A 13,260-nucleotide genomic window follows, 5' to 3' on the forward strand; every position below is an offset into this window, starting at 1 on the left:
TTTGTGCCTTTGTTCACAAATAGCCTTTTGCTTTCTCTGAACATGGCAAGTATTTGATGCTTGCTGGACCATTTACAGCTATTCAGCAACCACATGTTTCATAGCCTTACCATGAAAGCTGGAAAAACATTGTCTCCATCTTTCCTTCTCACTTCCCTCCCTTTTGTCATGTAATCAAACATTCTTTGTATGGCTTTGTTCATGGCAGGCTATCAGAGACTGATTCTGAATGGATTATAGTTTTTAGGATACTTGAATACATTCTGTATTTAGCCTCCTTTGTCTGTGTGATGACTTGCACAAGTATTATCGCTTCCTTCTGGCATTTCATCAGATATACACTATGTATAAAATAAAATTATCTCCATAAAGAATAATATCAGCTATGAGATTTTATCTACACTATTTCAATCTTGGAGATTATAGTTTACATCATTCAGATGCCTCTTGGTTGAATACACCATGTATTCCCTTTCTTCTTAGTGTCCATTTTTGAGAAGAGAAATATTAATTTCTTATTTTTTAGCTTTTTTTTTCTAAATTTTTAGCTTTCTTGATTTACTATACATTTAAGACTAGAACCACAATTACCTTTTTAAGTTCAATGGCTCTCATGCAGGAATAATAAACAATTAGAAAGCCATGTGCTTTTAAAATGTCACAATTTAAAGAAATAATAGGTATATCCAATGACTCACATTCAACAGTAATTCATTTTTTTCTAATCCATGTTCAGGTCCACTTGTAGATTTTCTTTTCTTTCTGTAGATGTTTGAAAGCTAATACACTATCATGTATTTATGTTACATTGCTTTTATAATCTATTCCCTCACACTTTATCATCTTAGGTATCTTATACTTGATTGTTTTGTTCTCTGTATGAGATAGTTAACATCTGTAAACACAGGCATTTTTGTTTTATCTTGAAATTTCAGTATGAAATCCAAAATACAGTCTTACCCTGAACCATATAGCACTATTCAACCAGCTTTTATCTGTCTTAATTCTCAAGTCATTCAAACAGTGTAAGAGAAATCAAAAGATTTTACAGAAAATCTTACTCATGATCCTGCTTCATGTCATTTGATAAAAACCTGAGCTTACAAAGTAGGGCTTTAGATTAAATGTGCCTTAACAGCAAAAATCAAGGCAAATTTCTTAAGTGCATGCATTTCTTTTGTACATCGTATATGTCATGCACCATTAACAGATTGCTTAGTCCAACTTGAAAGAACTTTGATAGTTTCTGCCTAACAGGATCTTCTGTTTTATGAGTAAAAATAAGATATAAGATATAAAATATAGAAACCCCAAACCTATGATTTACCTATATCACATTTTCTCGTGTGTTTATAATCTTCCCAGGCACACCAATTATGTAAAGGTCTGAGACCTCGATTTTCATGGTAAGGAAAGGTATCTCTTTTTTTAGGGTTTGTTCACAGCTTATTGCATGGGTATTCCATTTTTCTAGCATGGGTGTGCTTGGAGAGTGCAGTGGGAAAGGGGGACATTTGGGGACCAGTTCAGATAGAGCCCCAAATCCCCTGGAAGGTGAATGGAGGTTGCTCCTTCCTCAAGAGCAAATGAATGTACCCAGCCAAAACCAGCCTCTTCAGTATAGGATTGGTGAGGAGAGAGAGAAAGAGATATGATAAATTGGGAGGCTGCAGACTGAGGGTGCTAAGAGAAGCAGAACTTGGTTGCAGTAGGAAGTTTCATAGGATACAGGGAAACAGAATTCCCTAGGGATTAACAGCACAGTGTGCAGGTTGTGCTACCAAAGGAGCTGCTTGTGGTTCCTGGACTAGAAAATAAGGGCATATGAGGAAAGAGTATTTTTCATTTTACTTTTATTTCATTTACCTCATCCAGCAGAGCTAATTTTTCTCTGTTTTAAAGAGCTAACCTTTCTCTATATCGGGATGGTTATGCTGTAATAAGATGTAGGTTTAGAGACTGGAAGTCCTTTCGTAATTCTTTAGTGGGCCCACTTTAAAGAAATGATGGGATAGTTCCCCTTCAAAGCTATGACCTATTTCCCATCCCACTCCCAAATACAAAATTATAATGTATTTCATGTAAATATACTTCTTTAAGTGACTTTTATTTTCATTGCTCATGTCTCTAAATCCACTATTAAATATAAGTTATTTTGCTCAAAATACTTTTATTCATTAGGTTGACAAAATACCTAGAAATGCCACTGCACCTTGAAATCCACCAAATTATAATGTGGACATCTTTTAGCATTTTAGAAAGTGTAATAACTTTTCTATAGCTTAAGCATTGACAGAAGTCAAACCAAAAGAGGCCAACCATGCATGAGATGAACTTGTTAAAAGCACACATAATAATTATTTTCATTAAACAGCTACTTTAAAGGTCCACGGGAACAAAAGGAATAATTTTCTAAATTGTTGTTATTTTAGGCAAAGAGTAGTGAACAGAGCAATACAAAAGGATAACAACATGGAATAAAGTATAATTCTAGCCTCAGGCTTTTCAGATTAGAAATTCATCACAAAGAATATATAGAATAATGAAACTAGTCAAGCAGAGCCAAAAAATATGTTCTTAATGACTCTTATTATGGATGTCCACACTGGTGTTTTAGTTTGGGGCAAGACCTTACTTTTGAAGTGACTTTCCCGATCATTTCCACAGTTTGCTTTGCTTTTGTTTGTGCAACAGTCTCGAAGGTACCAACCCGATTCAGTCTGAATGAAACGAAACTGAAAGATATGCTCCAGCAGTGCACCGTTAGGGAACTGATCTGAATAAATGAAAAAAACCCCAAAAAAACCCCAAACCATATACCTAATGCACTTGAGATCACGGTAATAAAGCAGTGTTAGCCTCATCTCTTATCTTTCTCTTCTATCCTTTACCCCTTGCCAAGAAGTACCTCTAGCAGGAACAAATGGATGGTACTTTGAAACTTGTCATCTGCACTCCACCCTTCTGATAAATGTGTTCAGGTAAATATGATAGCCTAAAAAAAAAAAAAAAAAAAAAAGGAGTCAGGTAAAAGTATTTATTTCTTCTTTCTTCTTTTTTCTATGGCTAACTGTCGCTACGTTTTATTATCTTGACTAGAAAACAAATAAAATTGAACTTGATAATGGTTGATTCATTCCTTCTCCTCCCCTTTTTCCTTTTTCCTTTTATTTTTTTCTGGTAAAAAAAAACCACATATCTTGCAGAGGAGTTAAAAATTCCTGCTTTACATCTAATTAAAATAGCATCCTCTATTAAAAAAAAGAAATTAACCAATGTTTTCACTGATCCTGATTTTTGGTGTCAGCCCATGCAATGCTTACAGGTAATATGGAAAATTCATCCTGTTAGGTAATACTTATCTAATGAGTTATGCACTTAAGTAAAGGTTTAATGCAAAGCAGTTTGAAGCCTGAGGAGTGCAAATGAGTAAATGATGACCTGTCAAGGTGCTCAGGAGCTAACTGTCTTTGCTGGTACCATACTCCTCCAGCCAGCCTGTTTCTGCAGTATGATTTAATTGATCTTGCCTACAAATCCTTTTGCAGCCCTGTAAATATTGATTTTTTTTTTAAGTAGTGATTAATTCACAGATATAGTTGTACAGCAACACTTCTGCTGGACGCAAAAAAAACCCCAACCTGATGATTTTTGGTCTTATCTAGAATCATATGGAATACTAGACAGTATATTGATTACAAACAAACAACAAGAACCTCATCGTTTTTTTAAAAAAATAACCCCCTCAAAAACCCAATGAAAAATAGCATAAAAATAAATAAAAATAAAAACAAAAAATAAAAAAATAAATATAAATATACAGGCAACAAAAAAAGTGAAACATAATTAACCAAATTACTCTTTTTCAGAAAAGATGGGGCAGTCATACGTTATATGCTGGGCTAAAATTACTAAATGTATTTAGTTTTTACTCACACATTCATTCTGAGACCTTCCAAAAGGCATCATTGAAGTCCTCCTTACTTACCAGGTAGATGATGATTTGATCTTTTTACTACAGAATTGTTTCATACTTTATTAAGCAAGAAATCATGAAAAGATAGTATTATACATAACTTCTAAAAAAATTGTTCCTTCTTGCTAATATACTGCATTGGACTTGGCCATAATTTTCTGCTTCAAAAGAGCATGCATCTATGTTAGAAATGTTATATTTCAAATTCAAAGAGACTTTATTGGCACGACAAACTAGAAATGTTGCCAAAGTGTAAAAAAGAGACAGGCCCCTCAGGTATCTGTCAGAAATAGGTACAATCCAAATAGGACAAGCCGCAGTGTTTGCACATACTGACATCTCCATATTTGAGTGTTTGAGCCAGGTAGTGTAAGGTCTCCTTTTATTATCTATTTTGACTGCTAGTTTGAAAACGGAGCATCTGCAAACACAGCCACATGTAGTAAAGGAAAAAACATGTTTCCATCCTGTGAGATTTACCAAAATTTCAAACATTTTCCTACATGCATAGCAGAACAACGCCAAGGATTTAGAAAGCATGTTTTTTTTTTAGTTTGGTTTTGTAGAAAGAGTAAGCACAAAATAGAATATACTTCAGTTCATATTTGCTAGCAACAGATGACTCCCCTACTCATTTCAAATACAGCAGGGCCAAGGGAAAATAAGTATTGCAAATGTGTTGGTGCAAGCCTTGAATTTCTGACAAAATTGTGGGGGACAGATGGGGATGCCAAATGCCAAGTCAGCCTTCTTTATTATTTATGTATTTTCTGTGATTTCTGTGAAAAAAACACAAATATATTTATTTGAAGTTTCCCTTGTAGATAGTTCATTATACATAGTTTATAAGCTATCAAAATTTCAAATGTTTGTGAATCTATGAGAAGACTCATAAAGTGAATCATTTTACCTCAGGCAAGTCATGAGAGAGATTCCATGTAAATGTACTTTCTAGAAGTCCAGGTCTGATGCGAGAACTATGTAAAAAGAATTCACCCACCACAGCTTGATCATTTTTTTTCTTTAGTATTTTTACAAGAAGCAGAGTTTATCTAAATTGCACTTTTTTTTCTTTTTTTTTTTAGATTTATTAGTAAGGAAAAGAAAGCAGGTGTCGCAGGAGCTGCTTTGCAGATTTACTTGCACATAAGGCATCCAAGCAAAATGGTGACAAACCATTTACTTACAGGGGCCATTATTTGACTGGAGAGGAACAGGCTTGAGCCAGAGATGACATGTCAGACACAGTAATGAGCAGCTAGTGTCTCACAGACAGGAACAGAATCTTATGTAGGGTTTTGAACACACAGGTCTTGATCTGATTTTTGATTATTTCAGCTACAAACAGTCTCATTGAAAAGCTAAATCACATTTTGTGATATTATTTTCATGTATATCACATTTATATTGAAGTTCTTATCACCTCTTTTTTCCCCTCCCCTTTAACTCTTTCTAATTCTATAAGAAATAATCATTTGTCTGATGAGAATAAAAACTTTTTTTTTTTTGGGAGTTTCTACAAATCTGAGGTACTTAGGGCTTTCAGGGAGGCAAACTCATTGGGTTTCTCAAGGGGATGTTTCAGAGAAGTTAGTGCATATATCCCACTAATTTTCTGGGGTGAGTGTGGAAGCTGGTGTCATCAAAGGTCAGGTAAAGAGCAGAAGTCTCCCTGCGTTGGCATAACTCAGGGTATGAAACGGCATTATCAGCAGAAAAATAACTCAACTTTTGGACCCTCCCCCCCACCATAACAAATTATTTTTTCTATAGTTGCTCACTTGGCTCAACCACATATTTTCCATTGTAGCTCACTGATGGAAATTATCAATAATTAGATTTGTTATTTTAGCTTGACCATGGTGCTCTTTCCATACTTGCATAGAAATGAAGATTTGTCATCACCCCAAGAAATCTGTAGGAAGTTTGGGTAGGTAGTTTTAGAGGATCTTAATTTCAGTATTTTCATGGAATAACAGAAATGAGTTTCCCACCAAAGAGAAAAACATTCAGTCAAGAATATTCACCCTGTTTATTTGCTGTGGCAGTAGTCTTAGTGCAAAACTCATTTCCATAGGTTTTACAGAGAAAGTAAAACAGGATGAAAAAAAGAAATTTTGAAAAAATCATGAATGTCCATTGACATCTATAAAACATAGTTGAAGAAGTTCCTAAAAGCTGGGGGAGTTATAGCAAGAGGATATATGCTCTTTTACTCTGTTTTTTTACTCTTTCCTTAAGAATGTGGTTCTGTATAGATGGTCTTTTGTTTTCTTTATCTTGGCTGTCTTCATAAACTTAAATAAAGCAGAACTTTCTGCTATTGCCAATTGAGTTACAATGACTCATTCCTCCTCTGTTTAGAATGCAGGATCTGATATCAAATTGATCTTCATCGCAAAGAATAACTTAGAAAAGAGAATAATTTTAAAAATATATTATACTTTTGCAAGGAATTTGATATTAAAACCCCCTGTATGTCGTGGCAGAGAAGCAAGTTCATTTTCTCACCCATATAAATGTCAGTTTTAGCAATGGCTTTCTAAGGAGTTTATCAGAATAATGGGGTTGAAGGTCCCAGGACTTACACAGAACCACCAAGATAAAAATCCCTTTTGCAAGGATTATATTCTAACAGAATGCAAATATTAAATGCCTTTTTTTGTTAGACTTCTTCATAGACCTTTTAGATGACTAACATCTCCAATTAAATAAAGATTTAATTGAAAACTAAGAACACAGAAAGATGTCATGTATTTTTCTATATGCAGATGTATATACAAATCTGTATAAACATACACACCTAAATCTGAAAACCATTGAAGGAAAATATATAAGTTTATATGATAAGTTTTAACATACTTCTTGACATAATAAAACGATATACTCAGATGCCTATATACCTTAAATGTCAAACTAAATTTCTAGGAATGTGTAATAAACTTTTCATTACCACCGCAGCTGAACTACTTTGACAATCCACCTTATTATGTCTTTTATTTCAGTCTTAAAGAAATATTCCTTGTTCTGTTATTATAAAAGATTGTTTGTATCTGTGGGAATAGAAATTATTATGCGTAACATTTCTCTACTTTGATGCAACTGTAAGTAGGTTTCTGAGGTTTATGATAAAATCCAGCTAATTGAAATATTTGTAACTGTAAATTTCATGCTCTTTAACATTCTTTTTTTTTTTTGGAGGAGGGGAAGGACCAAGAATAGCCATGTACACAATTAGGCAGATGACAGAGACAGGCACATAGCAATATTGAGACAATAGGTAGGTGAGTGTTACCCAGTGGATCACTACCTAATGATATTTTAAAAACATTATTTTCCAAATTCTGGAACCATACTTAAAAGCATGAAAACAGAGTATGTGAACTCTGAAATCTCTCCTTTTAAGCAGTTGTATCATAAGGCCAGTGGGATCAGACGCATTCCTCTAGCTCTCTTCCATCCATTATATGGAGTAGCACCTCATAGAATGCAGAAGAGACCTTTACTGCTTAAATGAATGTAGTAATGTTCAGATAAGTGTAGTAAGCTAGTCAATAATGTACTTTTCAACAGGTAAAAAATAGAAGACTCTCAGACTGCAGTTAATATGTAGAGAAGGTAGTGACGATGGAGACATATCAGGGTCAATAGTATTTAGGAGTTATTTACATAGAAAAGAAGCACAATTCTAAGTCGGACTATTCATTACAGAACAATTTAAAAAAATCAGGAAAAAAAAATTCCAAAACAAGTATGTTGGGACTCCCATTCAGGCTTCCTTCTCCTGTAGTAAGCTGCCTTCAGTAGTCAGCTCCGTTCTAACAAAAGTCTGCATGATTTTATCCAGTTCCAAGAAAATGTCTCTATTTACCACATGTCCAGTCTGAATTTTGTTTTCCTGCCCTTCTCAGCTGAATTCAGGCATGTGGGGATGATTTTAGGAAATCTAAGCCTCACCTAAAAATGTCTCTCACATGGGACATCAATGGCAACAAGAAAAGCATCTACTGCTACATTGGTAGTAGAAGTCTGAACAAGGAAATTATGGGTTTGTTGCCGAATGGAGTGGGAGATTTAGTGACAGTGGAAACAGATAGGACTGAGGTACTCAATGACTCCTTTGACTCATCTTCTTCAACAACAAGGTCTCCCAGGCCTCTGTCCTTAGAGAAGGCGTTCAAGGAGGGTGAGAACTGCCAGCAGTGGATGAGGGTTGAGTCTGGGTTTGCTTGAGAGAACTGGACCCGTACATGTCCATGGGACCGAACAGGCTGCATCCAAGGGTGCTGAGAGAACTGGCCAATATCCTTGCAAGGCCACTCTCTACCTTTGAAAGGTCATGCCACTCTCTAACTTTGAAAGGTCATGGAGATCAGGAGAGATCCTGACAACTAGAGAAAGGAAAATGTTGCACCCATCTTTTGGCCTTCAAAAAAGGCCAAAAGGTAAACCTGGAAAACTACAGGTCAGTCAGTTTTGCTTCAGTCTCTGGGAAAATCATGGAGCAAGTCCTTTGGAAGCACATATCTGGCCATATGAAGGATAAGAATATGAAATAATCAGCATGAATTTTGCAAGGGTAAATCATGCCTGAATAACCTGGCTGCCCTCTATCATCAAATGTCTGGATTTATGGATGAGGGGAGAGCAATGGATATCATTTACATCAACTTTAGCAAGGCTTTTGACAGTGCCATCCACCATGTCCTTGCATTCATCTTAGAACATGAATGGGTGGATGATAAGATGGGTAAAAATCTGGCTGGATGATCAGGCTCAGAGGGTAGGAGTTAATGCGTTGTACTCAGCCTGGAGGATAGTAACGAGTACTACAGACATCTACCCTGAGATCTATCCTGTTTAAAGTCTTTATCAGTGAGAGTGCAGCTAACAGATGCAGCGAACAGACGCAGCAATTTGCGCAGCAGTTTGGGCTCTGACCAGACCTTGAGGATCTTGTTGGAAGTTGTGGGCTTTCTGAGGACCCCCGAGGAACTAGAAGGTGATTGCTGTGAACAGGAAAGGGGAAGCTAGGCAAGGACAACTGCAGGAGGCCTTGACTTCTCCTGGGAAAAGCTCTAGCTAGGAGTGGCTGCTGCTAACGAGCTCTCTGGGTTGCCCCTGATCAGAGGGAGTTGGGGCCTTTGATCCTGGTGGCCCTTGATTAGGGCGGGTCAAGCACCCTGGGAGTCAGTGCTAGGGAGAGGCCTGTATAAGAGCCAGGCCTAGAGTGCAGTGAACAGAAGCAGCAGTTTGTGCAGCAGTTTATGCAGGAGGGTGCACTAAGGTACCTTTATTTCTGTTCCCTGTGGTGTATGCTTCCTCAAGCATGGTTGTGACACGCTGCAGAGTGTGTTCCTCAGTGGCTGTTGGAGTTGCTGTGTCAGAGGCTTTGACCCAGACAGACCTTCTGACAGCAGATGCAGCTCTACAGGTCTCAGGCTGCAAGGAGTGCTTGGGGCCTCTCTGTGAAGCCTGGGCTGGCAGTCAGCTCTCCTGCAGAAGGTGTGCTGTTGTTGACAAGTTGTGTCATCAGGTAAGGGAGGTATGGGAGGAAGTCAGTAGGCTGTGCAGCATCTGAGAGGATGAGCAGGAGATAGCTGGGGTATTCTTGGAGACCATACAGCTCCAGGAGTCCCAAACACCCACAGCAGTGGAGTTGCCGGAGGGCTCTGTGCCGTGTGAAATGGTACATCATAACACTGTAGAAGGCGACTGGAAACTGGTCACTTCTCATAGGAGGAGAAAGGCTCCTACTCCTCCTGAAGGCTTGCATTTGAGGAACAGGTTTAGTGCCCTCCAGGATGAGGAGGAGCTGGGCATGGCTGCAAGGGAAGTACCTGGAACAACAGACCCTGCACCTTGCCGGAACGCCCGGAAGAAGCGGCGGGTGATTATTGTGGGGGACTCCCTGCTGCAGGGGATGGAGGCACCTATCTGCTGACCTGACCTCTTGTCTGGAGAGTTTTGTTGCCTTCTGGGGGCTCGAATACGAGATGTCATGGAAAGACTGCCAAGGCTTGTCCATGTGTTGGACTGTTACCCTCTGCTGCTCTTCCATGTGGCACTAATGATACCAAGGGCAAACTGAAACCATCAAACAGGATTTCAGAGCTCTGGGGATGGTGGCCAAGGGTCTGTCTGGGAGCCAAGGTCATTTTTTCCTCAATCCTGCCAGTGAGGGGGATGGATGAGAGGAGGAGTAGATGGATTTTCCAAGTTAACAGCTGACTGTGCTGATGATGTTGGCAACAGGGTTTTTGTTTCTGTGACCATGGGACCCTGTTTGAAGATTGACAACTGCTGGGGAGAGATGGGATCTGCCTCACTAAGTGGGGCACGCGGGTCTTTGCCAACAGGTTGGCCAACCTGGTAAGGAGGGCTTTAAACTAGGAAAGGTGGGGGAAAGGGAGAGTTATAGTGCCAGGGTAGTTGGCAAAAGACAGCTCAAGTCAGGACGCCTCCAGCAGGTGAAGGCAGCCAGGGAAGTGCGCATGGGATGTGGCTATGGAGGACCCTCTTGCACCCCTCCTGGGAAACCTGCATGCTCGATCACCTCTCTGAAATGCCTGTACACCAATGCACGCAGCATGGGGAACAAACAGGAAGAACTAGAGATCTGTGTGCGATCACAGGGCCATGATCTCATTGCCATTATAGAGACATGGTGGGATAGCTCGCATGACTGGAGTGCTGTCATGGAAGGCTACATGCTTTTTAGGAAAGACAGGCCAGGAAAGCGAGGTGGTGGAGTTGCTCTTTGAGAGAGCAACTGGAATGTATTGAGCTGTGCCTAGGGGTGGATGAAGAGCGAGCTGAGATTATGGGTAAGGATTAAAGGGCAGGCTAGCATGGGTGACCCTGTTGTGGGTGTTTACTACAGGCCACCTGATCAGGAAGAGGAAGTTGATGAGGCTTTCTACAGACAGCTGGAAGTAGCCTCACGATCCCAGGCCCTGGTTCTCATGGGGGACTTCAACCACCCTGGTATCTGCTGGAAAGACAGCACAGCTAGGCACAAACAGTCCCAGAGGCTCCTGCAGAGCCTTGGTGACCACTTCTTGACACAGGTGGTGGAGGAATGTGGAGGGTCATGACAGGGTTAAACTGGTGGAAAGTTGCAAGTAGCAAGCAACAGGAGCCTCAGACAAACGTACCCAACGACACCGGTGCAGCTGGGAATGATACATCCTGAGAAAGTACAGATAAACTAGCAGAAGCCAGTGGGAACCAAGGTTAAGGGCAAGACAGCTTTTCTAAACAAGTAGCAAGGTACAAGGCATGACCTCTGCGTGCGTGATTGGTGTAATGATTGGCTACCTGTGACATAATCGGCATGATGATAGGCCTAGCAAAGTGTCTGTGAAACCACTGAAGCAGCTAACTTTTTAAATATGCTCAGAAATAAACAATAAATGTCTCAGGACGCAAACCCTCCTGAGTCCATGCCATTCATCCGCCACAGAGGAGCCAACAAGGAGAGGTGTGCTGCTGGACCTCATTCTAACAAACAAAGAAGGACTGGTGGAAGATGTGAAGGTCAGGGACAGCCTTGGCTGCAGTGACCATGAGATGGTGGAGTTCAGGATCCTGCGAGGAGGAAGCAGGGCAACAAGTAGGATCACAACCCTGGAGGAGGCAGGGCAATAAGTAGGATCACAGCCCTGGACTTCAGGAGAGCAAACTTTGGCCTGTTCAGGAACCTGCTTGGAGGAATCCCATGGGTTAGGGCCCTAGAAGGAAGGAGTGTTCAAGAGAGCTGGTTAATATTCAAACATCACTTCCTCCAGGCTCAAGAGCGGTGCATCCCTATGAGTAGGAAGTCAAGCAAAGGAGGCAGGAGACCTGCATGAATGAGCAAGGAGCTCCTGGCAAAACTCTTCCAGAAGGAGGAAGTATACAGAAAGTGGAAGGGGGACAGGCCACTTGGGAGGAATATAGGAACGTTGTCAGAGTATGCAGGGATGTGACGAGGAAGGCTAAGGCCTGTTTGGAATGAAATCTGGCAAGAGATGTCAAGGACAACAAGAAGGGCTTCTTCAAATATATCAGTAGCAAAAGGAAGACTAGGGAAAATGTGGGCCCTTTGCTGAATGGGGTGGGTGCCCTGGTGACGAAGGATGCAGAGAAGGCAGAGTTACTGAATGCCGCCTTTGCTTCAGTCTTTACTGCTCAGTCTGGCCCTCAGGAACCCCAGACCCTGGAGGCAAGAGAGAAAGTCTGGAGAGAGGAAGACTTTCCCTTGGTGGAGGAGGATCGGGTTAGAGACCATTTAAGCAAACGTGACACCCACAAATCCATGGGCCCCGATGGGATGCACCCACGAGTGCTGAGGGAGCTGGCGGACGTTATTGCTAAGCCACTCTCCATCATCTTTGAAATGTCATGGAGAACAGGAGAGGTGCCTGAAGACTGGAAGAAAGCCAATGTCACCCCAGTCTTCAAAAAGGGCAAGAAGGAGGACCCAGGGGACTACAGGCCAGTCAGCCTCACCTCCATCCCTGGAAAGGTGATGGAGCAGCTCATCCTGGAGGCCATCTCCAAGCATGTGGAGGACAAGAAGGTGATCAGGAGTAGTCAGCATGGCTTCACCAAGGGGAAATGATGCCTAACCAATCTGATAGCCTTCTATCATGGGATGACTGGCTGGGTAGATTAGGGGAGAGCAGTGGATGTTGTCTACCTAGACTTCAGCAAGGCTTTTGACACTGTCTCCCATAACATCCTCATAGACAAGCTCAGGAAGTGTGGGTTAGATGAGTGGACAGTGAGGTGGATTGAGAACTGGCTGAATGGCAGAGATCAGAGAGTTGTGATCAGCAGCGCAGAGTCTAGTTGGAGGCCTGTAGCTAGCGGTGTCCCCCAGGGGTCAGTACTGGGTCCAGTCTTGTTCAACTTCTTCATCAATGACCTGGATGAAGGCACAGAGTGCACCCTCAGCAAGGTTGCTGATGATACAAAACTGGGAGGAGTGGCTGATACGCCAGAGGGCTGTGCTGCCATTCAGAGAGACCTGGACAGGCTGGAGAGGTGTGCAGAGAGGAACCTCATGAAGTTCAACAAAGGCAAGTGCAGGGTCCTGCACCTAGGGAGGAATAACCCCATGCACCAGTACAGGTTGGGGGCTGACCTGCTGGAAAGCAGCTCTGCAGGAAAGGACCTGGGAGTGCTGGTGGACACCAAGTTCAACATGAGGCAGCAATGTGCCCTTGTGGCCGAGAAGGCCAATGGTGGGGTGCATCAAGAAGAGTGTTGCCAGCAGGTCGAGGGAGGTGATCCTCCCC

Source organism: Apteryx rowi, unplaced genomic scaffold, assembly GCF_003343035.1.
Source record: "Apteryx rowi isolate R43461 unplaced genomic scaffold, aptRow1 scaffold_357, whole genome shotgun sequence".
Taxonomy (NCBI): domain Eukaryota; kingdom Metazoa; phylum Chordata; class Aves; order Apterygiformes; family Apterygidae; genus Apteryx; species Apteryx rowi.